Source organism: Arvicola amphibius, chromosome 9 (genome assembly GCF_903992535.2).
Source record: "Arvicola amphibius chromosome 9, mArvAmp1.2, whole genome shotgun sequence".
Taxonomy (NCBI): Eukaryota; Metazoa; Chordata; class Mammalia; order Rodentia; family Cricetidae; genus Arvicola; species Arvicola amphibius.
Window position 1 is genome coordinate 122,623,966 of NC_052055.2, and position 23,884 is coordinate 122,647,849.

At 50.7% G+C, this 23,884-nt stretch overlaps 2 long non-coding RNA genes across 3 annotated transcripts; both read right to left on the reverse strand.

Annotated features, from left to right (window-relative positions):
- Positions 1–1,187: 1,187 nt before the first annotated feature.
- On the reverse strand, positions 1,188–2,413 carry LOC119823971. Its single transcript, XR_005287004.1, has 2 exons — positions 1,625–2,413; positions 1,188–1,432 (listed from the first exon to the last, which is right to left on the reverse strand). It is a non-coding gene; the product is annotated as an uncharacterized LOC119823971 (long non-coding RNA).
- Positions 2,414–2,675: 262 nt separating this feature from the next.
- Positions 2,676–13,496, reverse strand: LOC119823969. Of its 2 annotated transcripts, XR_005287003.1 has the most exons (4): positions 13,185–13,496; positions 4,365–4,797; positions 3,674–3,946; positions 2,676–3,021 (listed from the first exon to the last, which is right to left on the reverse strand). It is a non-coding gene; the product is annotated as an uncharacterized LOC119823969 (long non-coding RNA). The 2 variants fall into 2 exon arrangements; XR_005287002.1 differs by lacking the exon at positions 2,676–3,021 and having other exon boundaries at positions 3,307–3,946.
- Between the last annotated feature and the right edge of the window lie 10,388 nt (positions 13,497–23,884).

Below are 23,884 nucleotides of genomic sequence, written 5' to 3' on the forward strand. Positions count from 1 at the left end.
TTGGAGGCAACATCTGTTCTCATCCCCAGCTCATAACTACAGTGGCTTGAAAAGCTGCCTCAGTTTCCCCACAAATAACCTGGATGTAGATAAAGCCCCTGAAAACCCCCAGGCAAGGATAAAGAGTGAATTCTCTGAGCAGCAGCCTCCATGTTACTTGCTTACTTCATGGCTTCCTCAGTTCTTGGAAAAAAGAGCCAGGCAACAGGTGTCCTGTCTTCTCCTGGCCTTTCCCTTTCTCAGGTACCCAGGTGCCTGCTGCAGCCTCTGCTCCCTGTGTGCCTAAGCAAGTCATTCCTCCTCTGCCTCGGTTTCTTCCACCATAACCTTGCTCAAAGTTGACTCATAGCATGGGTATATGCATGAAATCTGCCTGGCCCACAGACAGCACCTCACCTGGGTGAGCAACAGGTGAGGTGAGGGGTCCTGGGTGGGCAGGACATCAAGATGGTTGGCTTTCCCCAGGGGACTCTATAGCATTGCCAAGGCAGTGAGGCATCAGGCCAGACAGTTACAGAGAGGGCAAGGTGCCTGTGACAGGGACAGACCAAAGGGAGAGTTTGCAGCCCCAGGAGCGGACTTCCTAAAGAGGCAGGAGGGCGGGGTTGAGTGTCATGAGGCTCCTAACTCCTCCAAGCCCCTTCTTCTGTCACACCCACCCTGGCCTGGGGCTGGCTTCTCCTGTTTGCTATGGCTGGGCTACCACACAGGCCGACCAGCTGGGACTAGGGGGAGGGGGGCCCTGCTCCAGCTGGCACTGCCTTATTAATAAAGGCGGATTGCTGCTCAGCTCTTCCCCGGCTCTCCTGATGGTACCATTAATAGTCCAGGGAAGATTAAGTCCTGCTCCGCTCCTGCCCTGCACCTCTGGGCTCTTCCTGACAGACCTGATCGAATCAAGGTTCTGGAATGGGGCAGGCTGCTTAGGCGACTCCTGGAGGTTAGGGTCCTCCAGACTCCACCAGAGTGTCTGGAGGAATGGGGTTTGAAATGGTGATCCTGCCTCCAGGAGTCTCAGAATGAGGCTGAGCCTGAGAACTGTCTCCTCCCATCTTATATTCCTCTCTAGGGCTGGGATTAAAGGTGTGCACCACTATCGCCCAGTTCCTCTGGCAAACTAGTGTGGCTACAGGGATTAAAGTTGTGTGTCACCACTGCCTGGTCTGTAATGTTGATCATGGTGGCTGTTTTACTCTCCAAACTTCAGACAAGCTTTATTTATTAAAATACAAATAAAATATCATTACATTTCCCTTTTTTGTCTAATATTACAAAAGGGAAGACTATAATATAAAACTATATAAAGTACAATAACTGTATTCAATATATACAGGCAATAAATACATCAACAATGTCTAGTCCATTTGCACTTGATAAATTCAGAGAAAATACTCCATATCTAACCTACCTTGGTGGGTCCAAAGTCTTATACCTAATTTATTTATTTATTTATTTATTTATTTATTTTTTTTTTTGGTTTTTCGAGACAGGGTTTCCCTGTAGTTTCTAGAGCCTGTCCTGGAACTAGCTCTTGTAGACCAGGCTGGCCTCGAACTCAGAGATCCGCCTGCCTCTGCCTCCCGAGTGCTGGGATTAAAGGCGTGCGCCACCACCGCCCGGCTACCTAATTTATTTTTTATCATAACTTGCTTTCTGTATCTGGTAAACTATAACGATAGTCTTAACTCCCTCAGAGATCTGAGAAGGAAATAATATTAACTGCATAAGCAGGAAGTACAAGCAAGCGACTTCCAAAAACTGTGAGAAATGACAGAAACAGCTGTCGGCCTGGACAGCCACCCAAGGTCCTTCTACAACATTGTGGCTTCCATCTTCAGCCTACAGGCCTAGCATATCTGACACACTTTCTGTGAAGGCAGAATATTCTAAAGGGTTGTCCCTCCTTGTCTTGACAATGTTCGGCAGTCACTTCTGTGTCCTGCTTGTCTAGTTAGGACAGCATACTGTCAGCAGTTGAAGGGCATTTTCTTGCCCAATAGCTTACTTTTGCCACAAAGAAAGTAAACTCCATGTGGAGTTTGTTTGATGCTATTATCTTCTCTAAAGTAGATTGGTGCTGCCAGGAGCAGACATGTCTCTCTGACATAAAGAACTGAGGATATTAAAACATTTTAAATGCCATATTCTGTAGATCTCTGAAGTGTTTGAAGATGACCTGTCTATATCTAAAATATATCTTTGGCTTTGAAAGCATACCTTATTTGACTGTAAGTTCAAATATAATAGATGACTAATTACTAACCCTGTATTATTATCCTATGCAGTTTGTAATAATTTCAAGAACTAGAAATTTTCACTATATTGTTAAATGAGTTATGTAGGTACAATACCTTGAACAAGAGTAGAAATATATAGTATGTTGTAAGAAAATTAATCTCAAATTTGTATCAATATACAAAATTTGTATACATATACAAAAGTTCTATCTAATGTAAAACATTTAAAACTAGCAGTTGCTTTAAAAGTAGATTCAATAATCTACTTTATTATCTATATCTTCCCATTTTTATTTTCAGAGTAGGTTCAATAATCTACCCTTTTATCATATCTATATCCCCCTTTTTTTTCAAAATATGAACCTTGAATCTAATTCCGTTTATTTAGCTTTTTTCCTGACCATTACAATTACTTGTAACCAACCCCCCTAAACAATGACAAATACCTATAATCTGTCCACATTTCCAAAAAATATAGTTTTCTAGGCTACTTCCTGCTGATTGGGGATGCTGGTAATCTTATGGGGACCCAAAGAAAATTTAGGATTATGGTCAAGCCCATGTCCTGACTGTAGTATTCTTTGAGGCTGGATCATCTCAGCCAGCAGCCTTGAAGCTGTTCTGGATGCAGAACTCGGAAGAAACTGCAACAGAGGTGCTCTGAAACGTTGGTGCACCTGGGCCATCCATTCTCATCGGAGATTTTTCTGGGGTCTTCCTTGATCAAACCTTTTCCACAGAATGAATTTCTGTCCACAGAATTGAATCCACAGCCTCTCATTTCCTGTGGAAACAAAAGCAAAACCTCTTTTCCAAAGTAATATATCTTTTGACTTAAATTTTGAAGTCAAGGCATTTTTGAAATAAGTAGGTTGGATTAATCCAGCAGCACTTACAAGCCAATGTGTGTTAGGAGCTGCTGCTCCTTCCTCAGCAGTCGTTCAATTGAGAGACAACACAACAGCCTACAGTGTCCAGATTCTCTGTATTTTATGTGGCTTTTTAAAAATTCTATTTCTTTTATTTTTATTTTTTTTTTTTAGAAAGGGTTTCTCTGTGTATCTTTGGCTGTCCTGGATCTCATTCTGTAGACTCAACTGGCCTCAAACTTAGAGATCCACCTGCCTCTGCCTCTCAAGTGCTGAGATTAAAAGCAAGCATCCTCAGTGAGGACGAGGACGCGCGGTCTAGATGGTGGTGGTCACTGCACCCAGCTTTGGCTGTGCCAGGATCCGTGGAGCCTCAGCCTCACAAGAGCAGCACCTTGAAGGTATCAGTAACTGATGTGCAATTGGCGTGATGATATTTCATCAAGACCATCTTCAGATACTTTTAGTGTTTACCAAAAAAGATAACCAGTGTAACAGATTCTACAAGACATGTGAAAAGGCTGCGTTTAGGCACACATTTACTGAGGAGGTGCAGGCTGTCTTTACCTTTCCTGGACAAACTCCATGACATCGTCAGAGACCATAGGAATCCTTGACAGCTAGATAGATGCACTGTGCAGGTCTAGCAGGTCATCAAAACTCCCACAAAGCACAGTTATTGTTGGTGTAGTATGTAGCGGGGGGACCAAGCGGAGGTGTCTTTAGTGCTCTTCATTGCTGCTGCTGGCTTCACAAGGAGGTATATAGAAAACCCCAGCATCGTGGCCTATGGCAATGAACCGCTCCAGTTGGCGTTTGGAGAGGTGTGATCAGTATTCACTGCGTTAGAGAAAAGTCAAGAAGCAATTGGAATTACATGTAAAGACCACATTCTTCAGTATGAGTTATCGATCAGGTGAACTGAGGTTGTGGGTGTGAACTTGAACCCCTGATCCTCCTGCCTTCCTTCACCAGGTTCTGGGAGCACAGGAATGTGTTTCCCAGCCTAGCTAAAACATTTCATTCCTGGGCATTGATCCCAGAGAGGCAGGGGATACGCGGCCCACCCTGCATGCTCATTGGACAACAGGTCATGTCTATCAGACACTGAGGTACTTCCCCCTCTTGGGCTACTACACCCAGTGCCACGAGGAAGCTGTTGCCTAGACCCATGCTTTCAGATCTTTTGGGCATCCACCAAGGGGTGGGATTGTTGGGGCCTGAAACCATTCAGATACCAAGGAGACCTCTCTCTCACCTGAGGAGCACGAGCAGAGTTCAGACCCTTCTTCCTCACCAACACTTCTAGAACTTTTGGAACTGCACCATCCTAGTAGAAGGGGACCTCTCCGCAGGCTTTGATTTCACTCCCCTGGAGGCTAATGAGGCTTCGCACCTGCTCTTATTCCTACTGGCTGGCCATTTGGTTGCTGGAGAGCTTTCTGCTCATCTTTTGTCCCTCTTGTCTTTTCTGAGTCCTGAGTCCTTTGTCAGATGGAGTCCACCAGTAGATGTGTAATTTGCAGCTAGGCCACCTCTTCCGCAAGGTGTCTTCACACTCTTGAGTCTTTCAAGCCCTCATGCTCTTAAGTCCCACCGGTCAGCTTGATCTCTTTTCTTTGTTGCTCGTGCCATTGAGTTATCATAGTGGAGATTCCTTCAGTCAGCTTTCTTCCTGCCACAACAAATATCTGGCACAACCGAGTTATCAAGTTTTAGAGTCGCATATGATGGTATAATCCTATAATCCCTGTACTCAGGAGGTGGAGGAGGAGGAGGGTAAAGAATTCAAGTCTGGCCTGACTGTGCAAGAGTGTCTCAAAGAGGCTGGAACCTCTGGGTGGGCTCATTGGCTTTAGACCTCTATTGGGGTGGACAGCTCATAATGGTGGGAGCATGTGTGCGAAACCATCCCCCCTGCGACCCAGATGGCTGCACACCTCCTCTAAGGCTTGTGGCAAGCTGGGGACCAAGCTTTTAACACATTGGCCTTTGCAGAACATTCCAGATCTGAACAGCAGACAACAGGGAGACTTCCCTTGTTTTCCTCAGGGTTTTCTAGTTTCAGCTCTTGTGTCTGTCTTTGTTAGCTCCATGCCCCTGCCTCCCTGTCCCCTCCCCCCACTTAACCAGGCTGGCTCAGGTTTGGTGGGTGCCCTAGTCCCGAGTACACTGTACCCGCTGCCTGACTGAAACGGCACATTTTGCGTACGGCCTGAATCATCGTCAGCTGTCCTGGTTTTTTCCCTTTTTGGGAGCGAGACAAGCAGGTTCAATTTTCCCCACGTCTGTCTCTTCCAATCTTTGTGCAGATGCTCTCCAGCTGGGAAGGTAGGTTGCCAGTGTGCAATGGTTAGAGCCTGGACTGTCTGCTCACTGTGTGGCTTGGGACAGTAAACTGAGACTCAGTTTCTCCTCAAGGGTAAGACAACAACGTGGATGGAGGACGACCCCCAGGCCTCCGCGTAATCCTCAGGCCACCCTGAATTATCTTCCTGGGAAATCCTGAACAATAATGTCCTTATTTCACCAGCCCCCCCCCCCCCAACAGATGCATGCACGCACACACGAGTGATCACACGTTCATCCTTCATGCACACAGCTATGACTCATTCAGTCTCAGGTTCCTGATTCAGCCATTTAGCTCTGCGGTCCCAGACACTTGGATTTCATTCCCTGGCAAAAATCTCCAAAAGGTATTTTTGGGACCAACATAGGGTTGCCAATGTTTTATTTTATCAAATAGGACATTCAAAATAGCAAGCCCGACCACCTGTTACAAACGCTGAGTCACTGGAGAAAGACCGATGAAGGACAGCTCCCTGCTCCTTAGCTGGGGAAGAGTGGACAACTTCTCTTCTTACTATGCTCAGAAACAGCTGCTGCCTCTCTTGATAAAACACAAATTCCAGAAAAAGCAACCTCAGGGGGCCTCACAGGAATGGTGGCCTTTTGAGGGGTGAGTAGGCAGACTGTGGGCGAGGGGGTGGAGTTTGCCTCAGCTGGCATGACCTGTGTCCCAGGTGGTAGCGTCTCAGCAGTCTCCCCACCTGTGTTTCCCCAGACAAAAGTATTGGGGATCTCGCCGCCCCAACCCCAGCCTTGCAGTCAAGTCTTCTCAGGCCTTCCAGCTGCTCCTTTACTCTGCACCCCAAGGCTGTGAGGAATACTGGGTCCACCTTCAGTGTGTGCCTCAAGTCTGTGAAGAATTGTTCTCACAAAGTCCGTTTGGGTCACAGGACACTTGGTGTTGGTGGCTCAGTCTGACTGGACTGTCAAGAGCTGCATTTAAAGAGAGAAGCCCACTCTCCACCACCCAGGATCCCAGTCTTGGCATGCACTGTGCTACTCTTTCTTTAAGACGTACTTCCGTGCCACTAGAGGAAACCAATCAGAAAGCAGAGGGAGGAACTGCTTGGGAGTGTGACCACTAGCTGTGCTAATAGTGTGTAGGAAACATCACAGAACTAGAGACTTAAGTCCACTTAAAGGCCTGGAACTGACCAGTACCCTCAAATGGTTGCTGGTCTATACAACGCCAGATTTTGCTCAGAAAGATGAGTGATTTAGCTGACTAATTGGGCTTTTCTTTGCGTTTTAAATCATGCTCTTTTGCTAAACTAATGGACCCCTATTTATAGATGACTCCAACACAAAGTGACTACTAATTACCACAATTAATATCACGTTAAGGGCTTGCCAGCCAACTTCACAGCAACTCCTGTCACCTACTCATTTTCAATTAAGGCACACTGACGGGGGAATACTGGTTATTAACAGAGGACCCTAGGGTGTAATTACTGCTCACAAGGTCATGAAGCTGCTCCCCTACAGGGTTGGCCCTTGGTGCCTGGGGGTTGGGGGCTGGGATCTATGTCCTATCTGGAGGTCAGGGAGGCTCAGAACCCCAGGCTGCCCACAGATGGTGAGCTTGACCCCAAGCTGCAAGGGGGAGGACAGCTGAAGTTAGGGTGCTCGGGGGTAGGCAGAGGCAGCTGAGGGGCTGAGGCGGTGGCCCTTCCTTCAAAACAGCTAATGTGGCAAAGACAGGGGAGCTGACAGGCCCACGGCCTCTCTGGCAGCAACAGCAGCTGGAGGCCTCCCCTGGGACAGGCTTGGTTGTCATAGATGAGCCTCTGCTATGAGACTTTGAGAAGAGACAGCTGCAGGGGCACAGAACAGAGGGTCTTGGTCTAGGCACCCTCTGCTCCCAGTTCCCGCTTCACAGGGCTCCTTCTCACCAGGCACCATCCCCTGTGCCTCAGCAGCTCAGGACTCCACCTCAAGGGCACTGGGTTCTGAAGAGCTAGAGAGCTGGGCGAGGCCCCTTGGAGTTCTAGGGGACAACTGGGTGACAATGGGGGCCTGGGCGTTAAGTAGAAACTGAGGCCAAAGTTGTGGGAGACGAATATTTGTACCAGTACAGTACGAGCCAAAGACTGGCTTACTATTCAGATGGATGGGGACACTGGGTGTCAGAGCTCGGGCTAGACCTGAAAAGCTCGAGGAGAAAAGACCAAATCCATGACTGTCCAATTAGAGCAAGCTGTGATTTGGGGTGCACCCGGGACTGGCCAACCAGCTGCCTCACACTAAGTCGGGGTCTGAGAGAGCAGCCCATGCTGGCCTCTTGAGGGTCTTTTCTAAGGGAGAGGTAAGGTACTCACAGGGGCGAGAGAGTCGGCTATTGTTAATACAATGAAAGAGAAGGACGAGGGCATGAGGACGTACACCTTGTGAATGGAGTCTCAGTTCACCATGGGGTGAAAGATGTTTTGCAGTTTACATCTATCTAAGAGACAGGAACTTCTTCTTAATTACAAATAGAAACCTTAACCTGCAAGGTATCCTGTCCCTGACTTGATCTCACTCGCTCCTGCAGGGGTTACACAGCTGCGCAGACGCAGAGTTGAGCAGGGGAAGGAGGGACATTGTGCTGCAGGGCTGGTAGCCACATGACAAGTCCTTTGTACGACAGATATAGAAATATTTTTTCAAGTTGGTCAGAGTTGGCGAAGTTCTAAAAAAAGTCCCCCTCCCTCCCACCCTTTTTGTTTTGCTTTGTTTCATTTTGTCTTAGGACAGCGGTTCTCTTGCTCTTTGACCTTGCAAGTTTGTCCAGCCAACTCCTTGAGCAGTCAAGACTCAGAGACAGCAGGGTTAAGACAAGGAAAGCCGTTGTGATCAGAAGTGTTCCGCACTGTCCCCTTCAGTGTCCCCACCCTGATCCCCTGCTCCTGCTGTCACCCCACACCCCGGGGAAACCCTGCCCGCCATTCCCTGCACCTCCAAGCACTCGCCTGGACCCTTGGCACCCTTGCCTTTTCTATGGCCTCTAGTGACTTTGGCTTCCAAAGGCCGCCTACAGGACATCAGCGCAGCAAGCAGGAGGGAGAGACATATCTCTGTATCAGGACAAATTTGCCTGCAAACACCTCCTCCAAAAAAACCCAAAAAGAACAAAAGCAGTGCAAAACAGTGTCTTCTTCCCTGCAGCATAGGGGAGTCCATTGCTGGCCTTGGGGTGTCATGGACCCATGATCCTTTACCATTCCCACTATGTGACTTCTACCTCCTGGTCCGGGATGGTAGCCATCACTCTCTCTGCCTCCTGCTGGGGAGGACAGGGTGGAGGAACCTGAGGGCCAACAACCACTTGCCAAGGCCTAGGTAGGTTCCCTACTACTTGGCAGCCCAGCCAGAAGTACCAAGCGCCTGGTGGGCTTGGCTCTAATCTCCTTTTACCTGACAGGCACTACCTCAGGTTCAGGATGGCTTCCCTTGCTTCCAGGGCCAGCAGTAGTCCCAAGAAGGCAGCGTGAATTAGCAGGGCACCCTGGCAGGCCTTGGCCAGGGCAGCCAGGGAGCACTACAGAGGACTGCCTTGTTGCTACCACCTAGGGAAGGGCACTGTCCAGAGAAATACGAAAATCTCCGACCACGGTAGTGAGACAAGCCTTCGTGGGAGCCAGGGCTTCCTCGCTCTGGCCAGGAGTCAGGGATGGGGCAGGATAGGATTTGCAGAATCCTACAGGTAGAACTTGGGTTCACTTCTCAGCACTCAGACTGCCAGTCTAGGCTTTCTGCTTCTGTGCTTTTAATTTCCTTCAGCAGGTCCTGAAACCAGGGGGTGGGGGGAGGGGATTCATTATAGTCTTAGGATCCGAGATCTGGGGGAGGCAGGGCACCCACAGAGTCTGCTCCCTACCAGCAGGGCAGGACCTACCCTTCTTGGAAGCTGGGGTCTTTGGCCAACCACACAGGAACACGTGACTGAGGACACCAAGAGTGACGGCCTTGGCCATAGGATTGTTCTGTGGGTGGGGACAGGCACAGGGAGTCATGGAGCCTCAGTGGAGAAGAGGAGGGACTGAGCAGTGAGGCATGTCAGATCCACAGAATGGTGCCAAGCGGGACACGGTGACCACCGAGCCTGGGGATTGGCAGAAAGGTTGGAATCGGGGTTGCACCAGGAGCTCAGAACTGGTTCGGAAGCCTGGGGTGGAATGGCAGGTTACAGAACACTTTTTATTGAGCACTTACTATGCAGCAGGCATCAGGTTCAGGGTGGAAAATGTTACATCCATTTATAGCCCCACAAAGGTCCCACGTGAGACGCTGCTTTGGTCTGAATATGGACAGTGTTAAAGGCTGGGGACTCAGGATGGCAGCATGGGGGAGGGTAGCATCTGACCTTTAGGAATTGGGCCTGCGGCAGTAGCTACATGTGGCTGGGGGGGTGCACCCTCACAGGGGGGAGTCAGGCTGGTAGACCTCTCTTCTTTCTGGATAAAGCTGTTACTTGGCTCATGCTACCGTGAGGCTCCCCTACACTGTGTTGCCCACCCTTCAGAGCCCCAAACCAATGAGGCTTGCCCAATCTTGAACTTCAATCTCCAGATTCATGAGCCAAAATAAACTTCCTTGCTTCCCAATTAGATTTTGCCAGGCTTCATGTGCCAATGACGCAGCTCCAATGCAGATGCTATTCATTTTATAGTGGAGCTGCGAGGCTGGCGGCATTGGGAGTCTGTCCCAGGCCTTAGCTGCAATCTGTGGGGATGTCAGTCACCCACTGCTGGCACCTGTTCACATGGCCTGCTCAGGGGTCAGAAACCCCGAGAGAGCCCATGTGGGAAAGGCCACAGAAGGCAAAAGGAGGCCCTGGAAGTGGGGGAACTGAATAGCTCTGGGGAGGGCATTCCAGCAGAGCTAGGAACCACCCACCCATCTGGGATTGTCCTAGGCCCCCCAGTACCCTCTCTATTTTCAAGACTAGCATCTCGGCTTCAGTGCATAAGGATCGTGAACCAAGGGAGGGCATTAGGACTGTGGGTGACTATGTCCTCACACACCCATGGTCCTGCTATCCCTTCTCCTCCATATAGATGCCATATTGGGCTATCTCCCTGCTTTGACTCAGCGGGAGAAGCAGGGGACACCAGCATCACACACCCATCTGCCTTTGTACCCAGCTAGTGTCAAGGATGTCTCTGGACCAACTGTGTTTTCCACGATGGCTTTTCCCTCTTCAACAAGGCAAGCTGCCCACTCAGTGGCCCAGAAGTAATGGGCAGGGTACGGACAGTTGGTGGTTGCCACTGGAAAACAGGGTACATAGTAGGCACTAAATAAATGCTTCTTATTCTTCTCATCTTTCTCTGCCCCAGCAACACAAAGAGCCTTGTGGAAATTTCTGGTTGTTAAGAAGCCACAAGTGACTGTATCTCATTTCATGTCTGTTCAAGCAAACACAAACATTTTGCTCCTCTCCGTTTCTTTTTGGGATACTAATGGACATCAAAGAGAAGGTCTCAGGGCCCACAACAGCACCGGCCAAGCATCTGGGGTTTAGGTAATTGGAGGGTAGTGTGAGACACATGGTTAATTTCTCCTGGCCACCCACAACGACAGTATCCAGCTGACACCACCTCTGGCTGATTCTACCCCACCAAGCAAATGTCACCATGGTCAGCCATGGGTTCCTCCCCTTTTCTCTCTGGATTAGATTCCTAGCTTTTCTTCATCTTCTGGACCTTGGGCTACTGGTCCTGCCTCCTCTTCCAGCTTCTTGACTACATCCCCACATCTGTCTAATCAACAGTCCAGGGCCAACTCTCAGCTACACACCGGGCTGCCTTGATGGCCCATGTCTCTGGGCTGCTAGCCAGTGCTGTGAAATCCCAAGGGAACCAAAGCAGATCACGAGCTCCTGCAGACCAGTTAGTTTCTGGAGAGGGAGTGCATCCCTCCATCCTCAGAGAAGAGCCCAGCTGCCAGGCCCATCTCTGCCCCTGCTTTCTGCCATCCTCTCCCTCTGCCACCCCATACCCCCTGAGTCTCTGCCTTCTGCTTGGGAGACTGAGCCCTCTCAGGGCTGCTGAGCCAGGGTTTCACTAGAGGTCTGATTTCGTCATTCCCCTGCCTCTGATACACCCTGCACTAACCAGACAGCTAGGCCAAGGCTTGCTGTCCCCTCTGCCAGAGCGCTTCTCTCACATTCACGCGGCTGCACCTCTTCCTCTGGTCCAGTCCAGCTTAGAGGAAGCCTGCTCTAGCCCCGAGACCACCTCCCACCCTGTTACCTTACCCTTTCACCCCCTTTCCTGTGTCACGCTCAAGCTCTTGGATGTCATATTAATTTTAGCTGTGCACTAATCTTGTCTCTTGTCCTCTCAGCTGGACATCCGGTACAGGAACGTGAGCTCTTTGCTCTCGCTTGTGGGTTCCCAAGGCCATAGGCGAGCACCCTGCTTTGCGAGGTACTTGTTCTGTTCAGGGAACACGTGAACAAATAACTCATTACCCTGATTTACAGGCGAGGAAACTAAAACAGCCTCTGTCCAGGCCCTCGGGCCTTCAGTTTCTGTCTGGTACACCATGGAGCTCTGCTTGGGGCTCCTGTCTGTCCCCCAGTTCTATAAATAAACTACTGAGCCAACCATGCATGGGGCCAATGGGTAGCCTCTGTCCACAGCCCCACCGAACCACACACGTGCCAGAATGCAAGCCCTTGTAAGGAGGGGAGTTCTTAAGAGGAAGCAGCCAGGGCACATGCTCACTGTGGAGATAGGTCACATGTCGCAGCCCCCTGAACCAGGAACTCGGAGGCAGCCCCTCCCTTTTTGGTATCTGGGACAGAAACATGGCTATATTTCTAAAGTTCTACCTGTCCCCCACCCCCAACACTGATGGGGAGACCCCTTGTTTGGGGCACAAAGTCTACAGGGGCATCTTAAAGAACCCCTGGCCCTGGCTAGAGTCTGCTGGCTATGCCCCGAGCTTCTTCTCTAGATCACGTGGGAACTGTCAGCCTCCACCCAGAGCGGGCTGCTTGCTAGGGTGGGGAGCAAGCAGCAGAGCTGCTACAAAAGGAGACTGCCTTGGCCTGAGAGTTGAGTTAGTTGAGGAAAATTAACCAACCACCTTCCCCCAGCCACTCTTGAAACCTCATGTCTGGAAACCGTCCACAGTACCTTGCCAGGGCGGGAGGCCGGTGACCAAGGCACACAGGGGTTGATGGGAACAGCAAGGAAAGCAAGAGAGGGAGGGAACTCCCTTCTGGGGCTGGAAGACCCCCCCAAAGCAAAGGCTTGTCTTTGCCTTGTCTGTCACCCACCATCCTGGCTGCCAGGACACTTTTGCCTCTGGTCATGGTCTCTACACATGTGCATCCCAGGGAGGTGTCTGGATCTTCATGCCAGACTCAGCCAAGCTTCCTGTCTGCCCTCTCCTGGAACCACACTGCCTCTGCAGTAGAGGTGGCCTCCCCGGCCTCTGCCTAGCCTCCCGCTCAGCTTTTGCAGCCTATCTTTAGGTTCCCCCACCTCCCCAGGCTCCACCCCCTGTTCTCAGCTCAGGCCTAGACCTCCCTACTGGCTGGTCTTGGTTTGTCAACTTGCTTGAAATGACAGACTTCTGGGACCGGTACAACAAACAAGCGTGTCTGTGGAGGCATTTTCAGAGAGGAGTGACGAGTGGGACAGAACTGAGGGGAAAGACCCACCCTGAATGTGAGCGGCACTGTCCAAGGGACGCAGCCCGGATGGAAAAAAAGTTGGAAGAAAAGGAAGCCTACCTGAGCACATAGCTCTGGTTTCCCAAGTACAAACTCCCGCCACAGCTGCCATCAATCACCTGCCTGCGGGCTCAGACTCTTAGTTTCTTCTGGATCCGAGGAACTTCCGGCCTCGGTGTTGGAGAGACAGACAATGGAGCCTCCAGCCTTTTGGGTTGAGAAGCCTCTCAGGTCTCTGTCACTGTATCATATAATGGGGCTGTTGCCGGACGCCCCAGTTTTCAAGTGGATAAACCACCTTTTACAATACGTACGTACTATGGGCTCTGGCTCTCTAGGGAACCCTAGCTGTGCAGCTGCCCACGCCTTTGTGGCGACTACAGCCTCTCCCTGGTCCTTTGCTCTCCACCCATTCAGAGTGGCTCGGCCCACTTCCTCTCCAGCCACAGCTTCCGGTTCATGGGTCACTCAGCTCTGCAGCACAACTCTGTCTAGCCACTGCTACTCTGGCCTCTCTGGCTTGATCCAGTGAGCCTTTTAGGTCTGGACTCAGACTGCTTGGCCCCAGAAGCCTCCTGCCTGCCACCCTTTCTCACTGCCACCTTCTCTGGGTCTGTCCTGACACCTGTACTGCCCTGCTATTCAGTAATTCCTAATAAACATGGCCACTTGGTGATGGCAGGCAGCAGCCACCCTGCTGGCTGCCAACCCCCAGCTATTCCCGAACACCTAGGCATTACCCATGCTGTACCTCAGAAAGGCACATAAAGTCCAGACCCAGCCTCCAACATGAAGGGCCTATGTAAGAGGGACCTGCTGGCCCAGGAAATGGAGTGTATGAGATGGTGGGCCTCCAGCTCCACATCAGCCCTTTCTCCTCCCCACCACCTCCAGTGGCGGCACATGGAACCGGCCTGGGGTCAGCTCTGACTGATGAGGTGGAGACAGAAAGTTCTAGGTCTACAAGAGCTCGCTCTGCCTTTCCACCAGGGCTCTGTCCTGTTCCTCTGAAAGATGCCGAGAGACCCATTAGGGTGTCGTGAGCATGAGACAACAGGCTAAGAATGGCAGAAAGACATGTGAGGTCCCGAAGGCTGTACCCAGCCTCAGCTGACTCTCTCCACATAGCAGGAGACAGGCTGCTAAGCCTAGCTCACCACTTAAGGCCCTTGAGAAGATCTCCACCCACCCTCCTAGGACATCCTGGCTGCCCACTGGGGATAGAAAAACATACCCTGCTGACTTGATAGCCCCATAAAATCCTCCTAGCCTTTGCCCTTTCCGGTCAGTTGGGGCTCCCTCAAGTCTCTCCATCCTTGAAGAGGCTCATGTGCTACCTGGCTCCCAGTTTACTCACAATGGCTACCCGAGACTCCCCACCTCCAATGAGGGGCTTCCTTGACCCCACCTCCAAGGGTCATCTAGGACCTTAGGGTTGGGTGAGCACGGGGGGAGGGGGGAGATGCAGCCAGACCCACCTCACCCTTTGAAGGCAGAGACCTGTCTGGCCAATCTTTTATACCATTCTTCAGGACAGAAACTTTTCAGGGCAAGACACATGTGGGGGCCTGGCCACATGTTAGCACCGGCAGTTTGTTCCTGTCGCTCAGACAAAATAACTGGCAAACTAAAGACCAGGAACCGCAGGCGCCAGGCTGCCTCTTAAAACTGAAGAGGCTATGTCTCCTGATATCCCAGGGCAGCTGCCAGGGCAGGCAGGGTCCCAACATTTAACCAGCACGTGGTCAGAGAAAATGACATATCTTTATTTCGTCTATAGCTTAAAAATTATGGCCCTAAGCCTGATTTGAATCAGAGTTTAGCTACATGTAGCAAAAAAAGCCTCTCCCATCAGGGTGCGTTACCGTCCTGGGTTTCGGAGTGTCCCTTCCTTTTGTCCTGAGCTGCGTGCCTACCGGCACCCACGCAGGCTGCATCACCTCTGGACTAACTGGCCCCCACCCTGGCTCCTCCACGGCCAGTGGCCAGCCTCTTCTGCATCCTGTCTCTAGCATTGGGAGCAAGGATGGTTGCTAGCTTTGCAAACACCGTGAGTAACTTGAGAAGAACTGAGAAAGGAGCAGAGATTTATAAAGGTTTCGACCCTTGGTGCTTTGGCCCTGTCCCCACAGGCCTGTGGGGATCCAAATCATCATGGCAAGGCAGTGTGAGGTGGCACCAAGTTTGGTAGAAGCCAAGAAGCAAAGAGGGCTTGCTTTTATATGGCAACCCCTTCCCCAAAACGCACCAAACTATGAGTCCATCAGTGGATTAATCCACGGGTGAGGGCAGAGTTCTCAGGAACCAGTTGCCCCAGCTCTAAACACTTGGATTCTTAGGACAGAGCCTCCAAGACATGTGACATTGAGGGACATTTAAGATCCAAACCACAACAGTTAGGGAAACCCGGCCTGTGTAGGTGGCCATGCCCACGTGGCTGTGGGAAACAGCAGGCTTTGCACTGAGCTGGCCTTGTTGCCCTCTCCCTGTCCCAAAGCTGCACGGGGAGACGGCTTCCCTTTCCTCTTACCATCAGGGCCTCTGCTAGGGTTTGGTTCTCAATGCACTTCTGACAGGGAGGGAAGGAGTGAGCCTCCCTTCAGGACCCAAGCCAGATCTGCCACCTCTTGGAATGTAGCTAGCACACGTGAGGTCTCTCGGTTTGCTCCCTGGCCATGCTCACTGTTTCCAGAACAACCGGGAGGCTTTCATGTTTCCACTTCCACCTCCCGCCATCTCCCGCCGTCTGGGTTTAATTCCAGGACTTGCTCTCAGGTGGCGTTTGATGTGGAAGCTGACTGGTTGCCAATGCCCCACAGTACCAACCCTAGCACATGGAAATTCTAGCCTGCCTGGACCCCAAATACCAAATAGCCTGTCACCCCCACTCTTGTACAATTTCTCTTCGCAGGGAGGTAAGTTGAATAGACAACAATTCTGGCCAAACAAGCTGAGTTCAAAGCCTGGCTATGATCACTAGGAACCTGCCAACCAGCCTCCCCCTCCAGGTTGCCAGGGGGCAGCTCAAAGCAGGCTCGTGCCCTGTGTGCTGTCCCCTCTGTGCTAACGGAGTCTTTTACACCACCAGGGTCCCAAGCCCTGCAGGGGAGCTTGGGGGTTGGTGACTTTTTTTAGACATCCTTCAGTCCCACATCCCTGACTGTCACTTATCACTTCCAACAAATATGGCTCCCCAGAAACTAGAACAGTGGGGATGTTGCATATTAGAAACCCCACTTCCTAGTAATTCCTTACAAAGCTGGCATTCCTGGTTTGGTTTCCACCACTACAGGAAGAGTCTCGGGCAGTGTCAGCTTCCAGGGTGGGTGTCTCTCCTTGAAAACACTTCGAGATCATCTACCTACTTAGAAAGCCCCTCACCAAGTCTTCTCTAAACTCTGGAGGTCCCAGGCCTCACGGTGGCCGACCCGTGCACCAGTCCTTTTCTCTCCCCCAGCTTCTGCCGCCTAGGACAGCTGGCTTCTCTGTCTCCGGCTCCCAACTCCACCCAGCCCTGTGGCTTCCTGCAGCTTGTGAGTCCACATACAATATTCAGGAAAACTTAGATCCCAGGTATCCTGAGGTCAAGAAAATCCAGAGAAGCGGGAGCCAGCAGCCCTGTGAAGAATTCAGTCAGGGCCACCTCCCCGTGCCTCCCCACCCATGGGCCTTTCTGGCCAAGGACACATGTTCACCACCCTTTTGAGATTTATCCAAGTCTCGTAGGTCCTCAGATCCTCGTGTCCTTTATGGTCCTCTTCTGTTCTCAGCACAGAAACATTTAAGATTGACAGAGACCTCACATTTGTCTAGGAGGTGGTAGGGAAATGAGTCAGAAAGGTCAGCAGCCCTGGCTGAAGGGCAGAGAGCAAATCTCGGAGGGCAGGGCAGGTAGTGGCAACTGTGAAGGGAAGAGGCTGCTGGCCTGAGAGTCCTAAGCCCATGCAGCCAAGAGGTGCATGGAAGATGGATGACCCTAGACCTGGAAGCAGGAGGCCTAATTGATTAAATCCCTATTACACAGCAGGGAACAGGAATATGGGGGTATGGGGCAATCTGCGCAAAAGCAATGGCCCCACAGCCCAGTTGCTCTGAGGTCTGCACCAGTAGTATGGTGGCTGCAAACGTGCCAGTCCACAGCTAATAGCAAAAGTGGCACAGAGTGTCCAAAACTGTGGCCCCTGTCCCCTAAGTACACAGTAAGGCACAGAGGTTACTGAGGCTCCGGCTTGGGTGCTATTTAGATTTGTGATGAGCATGACGGGTCTTACCATTCAGGGTGTAGAGCAGATAGATCCAGGCCACACGAGACTGGAGTAAAAGCAGCTCTGACCCCTTGTGCCCAGCAGATTCATTCTGGCCTAAATATTCCTGACTAGGCCCATGTGAGCTTTCCTCAACTCAAGGTATTTTTTTTATCCTTTAAAAATTTCCAGACTCCCTAACAACACACAGGGAAGACAAGTAAATGTATCACCTACCGTTTGTAGAAACCCACTTCGGGCTAAAGCTCCTATGTGTTTGATGCCCCACCCCCCCATCGCCCTATATTCCCCATTCTGTGTCACCCCATCACCAGGCTCCAGCCCCAGCCTCTCTTGTCCTATAGCCCCTGATCCTGGAGGGAGGATCGCGGGATGCCTTCTGTGCCTCTGACCTCGCATTGTGCAGCTGGCTGGGGCTTTGGAGATGGTAGTGATGGTACGGTTGTGTGAGCTAGAACTGGTCACTGCATGCTGGAAAGAGATCAGGGGCTAAAGTCCTAAAACCCAGGGCAAGGGCAGAGCAGACAGGCTCTGGCTTTGGGTGTCCGTCGCCCATTCCTGTACTCTCTGCACAGCATCCCTTCTTCCTTCTACTCCTTCCAGTCACCTGGAAACCACGCTCTCCCCCTCCGGCCTGTGGAGTCCCTTTCTCCACTGTTGGCGCTAGAGAGGAGGCCTTGGCCTGCGCAGAGGGAGAACAACCACATTTCTTGGTATTTTCTCTACCTTTAGGGTTCAGGCAGCTCTACATATGAAACAGGAGCAGGAATCCCAACTCATAGATTTTTGAAGCTAGCCATCTGTCAGGGAGCAAGCAGGGCCAGCGTTGGCCTAGAACATTCTCTACCAGGACTCTGCAGGCCCTCTCCCAAGACAGCAACTCTGCCAGAAGAGTCCTGGGATGCGAATCAAGGAGATTGGGTGGAGCTTGTTTCCTTCTGCTGTCATCCACCCATTCATCCATTCAACAAACACTCATTGAGGTCCTGTCTATGTGGCCTTCCCTGCTGGGCTCTGCCTGCCTGGGACTTCCTAAGGGGGAGACAGGCAGCTAGCAAGGGAAGAGGGGTGGGGCTGGATGAGTCCAAATAAATAAGTGCTATGAAGAAAACAAGGAGACGAGGGTGGCAGAGCAGTCTGAGAAGAGGTGGTCAATTACCGTGGGAACTGATCTATAGCTCTCAGGGTCAAAGGAACATAAGATCTCATAAGAAGACAAGGAGGTCACAAAAGCCCTGAGGGGAGCAGAAGTTGAGTGGAGGCAGCTCCCTAGGGAACAGTGGCTGTGCAGACCCCTCTGGTGGCTTCTGCAGGGGGACTGTCTTACGTGCCTTGGTCTCTGACAGGAGCCTCACTCCTACCCTCTTCCCCATTGCCTTTAGGCTGAGGCCTGAATTAAGCTACATTCTGCTAAATGGGAATGCATATGAATAAGGTCTCAGTGCTCTCCACTCCTCCCTAAAATACAGGAAAGATGAAAAGACGTGATTAGCTCCCCAGTTACAGTTCAGTCCAGCTTGTACTGGCCAACCCTTAGACTGTGTACTCCTGGGAAGAGCTTTGGGGGGCTATTTCCTTTTCTGCAATAGCCCAAACTTAACCACTTCTTCCATAGCCTCCATATGTCTAGGCTTAGCTAAGGAAGATAGGGGGGTTGCTTCTGGGTCTCTTACAGTCCCCTAAGGCAAAGTTCCACAGCCTAGCCTGCCTACGCTGCATGGCAGGCAGGTCTGTCCCACGGACCTTTTGTGGATGACTTGGCTCACTTCTCTTGGCTACACCCTCCCAGTGCAGCCTTCCCGTGCTGGTCTCACCCTGTCTCTGACCCCACCTCTGGGTGTCTTGAGCTTTCTCCCACCCCACTGGTACCCTGCAGGTCCTACGCACCAGGTGTCACATATCCTTTCCCTTGGAGAACTCATGTCTTTCAGCCCCGTGAGATGACGGCCTGTCTGTCATTGCTGTCGAGTGGGTTAGTCCTGAACCATCAGCCTCCCATTTCTGGAAGAGGTGCTTAGGCTAGGGTCCCTGATGATCACTGAATTTATTTCCCAGAAAGTAGGGGAGGGGGAGGGTCAAGCTTTCCCCTCAAAAGGTGTATCATCTTGCTAGAAAGAGTAAGACTGTCTGAGGAGGTCCCGAGAGATCAAGGCAGTTGGTGTCATAAAGAATACAAAAAAGTTGGCACCAAAAATATGGGCTACAGAGCACCAGGTGCAGCCTGAGGCTTGAGAGACAAGGTAGGGCCTGAGCCAAGACTTCTTGGAGGCAAATACTGAAAACTTGAGTTCCAAATTGTCAGAGTACTCATTAATGATACCTGGGGTACCCCAGGGCTGGGGCAAATGACAGGCCTTTGCATTCCACTTGTCCTGCAGTTTTCCAGAAAGTGTGGAAAAGGCTACAGAGGCTTGGGCAGCCCCAAGATCTCTTTGGTTTGTGAATCCATACCAATTGAGGACTGGGTACATCTGGAGACGGGCTACCAGGGTGAAGAGGCAAGCGGGGAATTTCTCGGACAGGGAAGGGCCTCCGGAATCTGGAATGGGGCCTTGTGGAGGAATGGGGACAGTGCATGTCCAGAGCTGCCTGGGCAAGAGGCTTTTTCTGGCACAGGTGGTGGGGGGGGGGGGTTGGAAACTGAGAGGCGCACACAAAAGGCAGAGGCTGAAGCACAGCAGGAGACGAGCCCCAGCAGCCCACACTGCACAGAGCTGGGAGAAAAGTGGAAGGAGAGGGAAGTTCCCACAGCATTGCCCAGTATGAGCTACAGTGGCCCCAAAGGACGGTTTTCATCCCCAGCCTCCTCTTCCTGCTACCAAGTCCCCTCCATACTTGCCTCCTCCATTGCCTGGCCCATCACAGGTCCCCATGCCTCTCTCCAGGGTATGCTCACGTGTCCCGCTCTGTACATTCTCTCCAGCTCTCGTCCCATTCTCACTGCTCCAGCCTCCAGAACCATCCACACAGAACAAAGGCCTGCCCCATTGATGACCTGCCCCTCAGCCTCTTCCAGGCTGCTTTCAGCCTGTGCCAGAAGCAAAGACCTATATTTTGAGACCTGTATTTTGTTTATGCCATCTTAAGTTCACAAGTTAAGTAAAATATTCACCTCTATCCTCTCTGCAGGGTAAATGCCAGGCCTAGGAAATCAACCTGGTATCTTATTTCCTAATGGGACAATAGGCTCCAGGCTTTAGAAGCAATTAGCACCTCCTTTGTTAGTTAATATCTCTTTCTCTCAGCCAGAGACCTTCCAGACTTGAATTCCAGCAGACCTGACTTTCCTGACACCCCTACCTCCTCCCCCTGCCTGTTTGCTATATACCAGCTTCTGAGGAACAATAAAATTTACAGCTTGATCAAAAGCCTGTCTTGCTGTCATTTCTTGTCATGTCTCTTGCCTTTCCATTCCTGCCCTCCAGGTTTATCAGGGACCCCCGTCTGAGTGCCACTGGACGTGATAGCACCTGAACAGGGACCTTGAGGACACCGTGGAGGCTTGAGGAACGTCACATCGCTGCACATGGAGGACAGGCCTGTCCACTCAACTGAACCACTGCGGCCAGCAGAGCAAAGCAATGGTTCGTGAGGATTGCCACGGGAAATCCGACTGTGAGTCAAATTCGGAGGTTTTGATACAGTGACACAAGGTAAAAATTATACCATGGGGCAAGCATTTTGTAAACAGGATATGTTTACTCGCGGACTCAAGGAGTCCCTCAAGACTTGGGGAGTAAGAGTAAAATCCACACAGCTATGCCTGCCCAGAGCTTGGGAAGGCATGCCGGCTGACAGGCCTAGAGAGTCTGTGTCGTAATCCTCTGCTGTGAGGAGCAGAAGCTGCCAGACAGGTTTGCAAAAGGGGAACTAACCTCAGGAAACTGCAGCTTCAGGACAGTTAAAAGCAGGTTAAATTAAATATGCTTCTTTTCCATTTCACAATTCTGCTTCTTGGTCAAAAATCTTTAGTTTGTAGGCATATAAATTTATATCCAAGGTGGATTAATTTCAGTACTGTGGTTCTGTAGGAAAGTTTTAAAAAACAAAGATCATAATACATTCAGAGGTTCCTTAATTGTATAAAATTTTAAAATTGTTTAGGCTATCCTGAGTTTTTTCTTTCTTATAAAGTTGAGGATTGTTCTTTCAAGTTCTGTGAGAAGTTTTGCTATAATTTTAATGAGCATTTACATTAAATCTGTAGGCGAGTTCTGTGAGAAATGTTGCTATAATTTTAATGAACATTTACACTGAATCTGTAGATTGCTTTCAGTGAGATTGTCATTTTTGCTGTTTCTTCTACTTTCCCAAGAAACCGGATAAGCCTAGACCCCCCCCCCCATGCCACCAAATGCGTTCTCATCTCCAATATTTTCATCTTACTACCATCCTGTGCATCCCAAATCCCCAGTACCCATCCAGATATGTGAGATGAAGGGCCTCTGATCGCGAATGGGCAAGTAGAATGAATGGCTCTTGGTTGCTAGGAGGGAGGAGACTCCATTGGAGGCAGGGCAGTTTTCCCACTAATACTGGAAAAAAGGCCACTCAGCACTAGCTGGCACCAGCTGGTCAGTGCTCAATAAGAAAAGGAACTGGGAGAAACTGAGGTTAACAATAACTGTCAGCCACTGACTCTGACAACAGACAGGCTTAGAAATGGCAGAAAACCAGACAAAAAGCAGGAAGGGTTTTGCACGCACACACACACACACACACACACACACACACACACACACGAGCTGTGGTGTGCAGCAGCATCTCAATGGAAGTGGTAGAAAGGGTCTGCGATGGTCACTGCTGGACGGCAGAGTGAGATGCCACTGCAACTTCTACAGGAAGGAAGAATGCAGGAGTTCCTCCCCTCTCCCTGCAGGCAGCTCAAACAATGCCGCCACCACAGATAAACACTGTAACCCAGTGACCACAAAAGTCATCTTATTTTTTACTCATTGTCCTCAAATATCCCCAGGGCTTTTTAGAACTTTTATCTTCTCTAGTTGTGCTTTTCTGGATAATGAGCTCAATATGTTGTCCACACTGTTGCCATTTTTCACCCCCAGACGTTCCCCTCACCCCTTCCTCAGCAAGGGAAGCTGAGGTGCAGCTTTTAGTGAAGGTCAACAGCTACCCCCTCAAGTCTACACAGAGAACGTCTACTGGGCTCTTCCTCCAAAGTGATTGATTGGTCTAGGGTAGGTGGGGCTTTGGGTGACACTTGGGGTGTTAACTCCAACAGGGTAAACAGTTGTTGGTTAATGATAATAAATCTGGTGGGAGAGGAGGGACCCTAAACACACCCTGCTCAGGTTCCTGAACGCAGGCAAGGGAACCATAACGAAACGGGGCTACTAGTGACAGGATGCACCAACAATGTCTAAAGGACAAAAACCCCACAGGAAACCTCAAAATATTTGAAAATGGGCAGACCAGCTGGTTTTGTGTCAACTTGACACAAGTTAGTCATCGAGAGGAAGGAGCCTCAGGTGAGGAAACGAGACCCAGCTGTAAGGCATTTTCTCAATTAGTGATTGATGTGGGAAAGCCCAGTCCGTGGTGGGTGGCGCCATCCCTGGGCTTGGTGGTCCTGGGTTCTATAAGAAAGCAGGTTGAGTAAGCCAGTAAGCAGCCCCCTTCCATGGCCACTGCATCAGCTCCTGCCTCCAGGCTCCTGCCCTGTTTGAGTTCCTGTCCTGACTTCCTCTGGTGATGAGCAGCAGCACGGAAGTCTGAGCTGAACAAACGCTTTCCTCCCTAACTTGCTTTATGGTCTCGGTGTTGTTATAGAAATAGAAACCCCAACTGAGTGGGGAAACATACCCCATAAGCAAAAAGGCCAGGCCCATGGTGGGGCTTGACAGGAAGCTAAATGAAAAGTCCCGTTGGCCACCATGCACTAACGCAGAGGCTGCTGGGAGAACACGTGTAAGCATGCTCTCTGCAAACGTCAAACATCGAGTGGATGCTGTCTCAGTGTGCAGGCTCCAGAAGGGGCGCCGGACTCCACTGGGTGTGAGACAAGCAGATTCCAGGAGCATGGATTTTATACCTGGCCGACATCTGACCATTTGGTACACTGCTGACACGGGTGAGGGAAGGTCATGTTGTCCTAAACCCCAAAAGGCACCCCACTTTCAGCTCTGAGGAAAAGGGGACAAGCTGCATCTGCCCATTGTACCAGAATTGGCTTGGCCCTAGTTACAACGAACGGCTCTATTGTTACGACTGTCGACTCCAGTACCATGCCAAGCAAGTTCTATTGTCTGTTGTCAAACCTCCAAATGTCTGTTTCTGATCCTTCTTGGTTCGCTTAATATTCCTGGTAGAGTGATTGTGAACCCACTGGGCACCTTGGGGATTATTCGGGAGAGGTACTTGCTTTGGGCAGATCCCAGGGCAAGAGACAAAGCCTGCTCCAGGGCGGCTCACCATGTACAGGGCTGAGGCTGGGACCAATAGTAGGCCCAAGAGTCAGGGTCAGGAGGGCTTCTA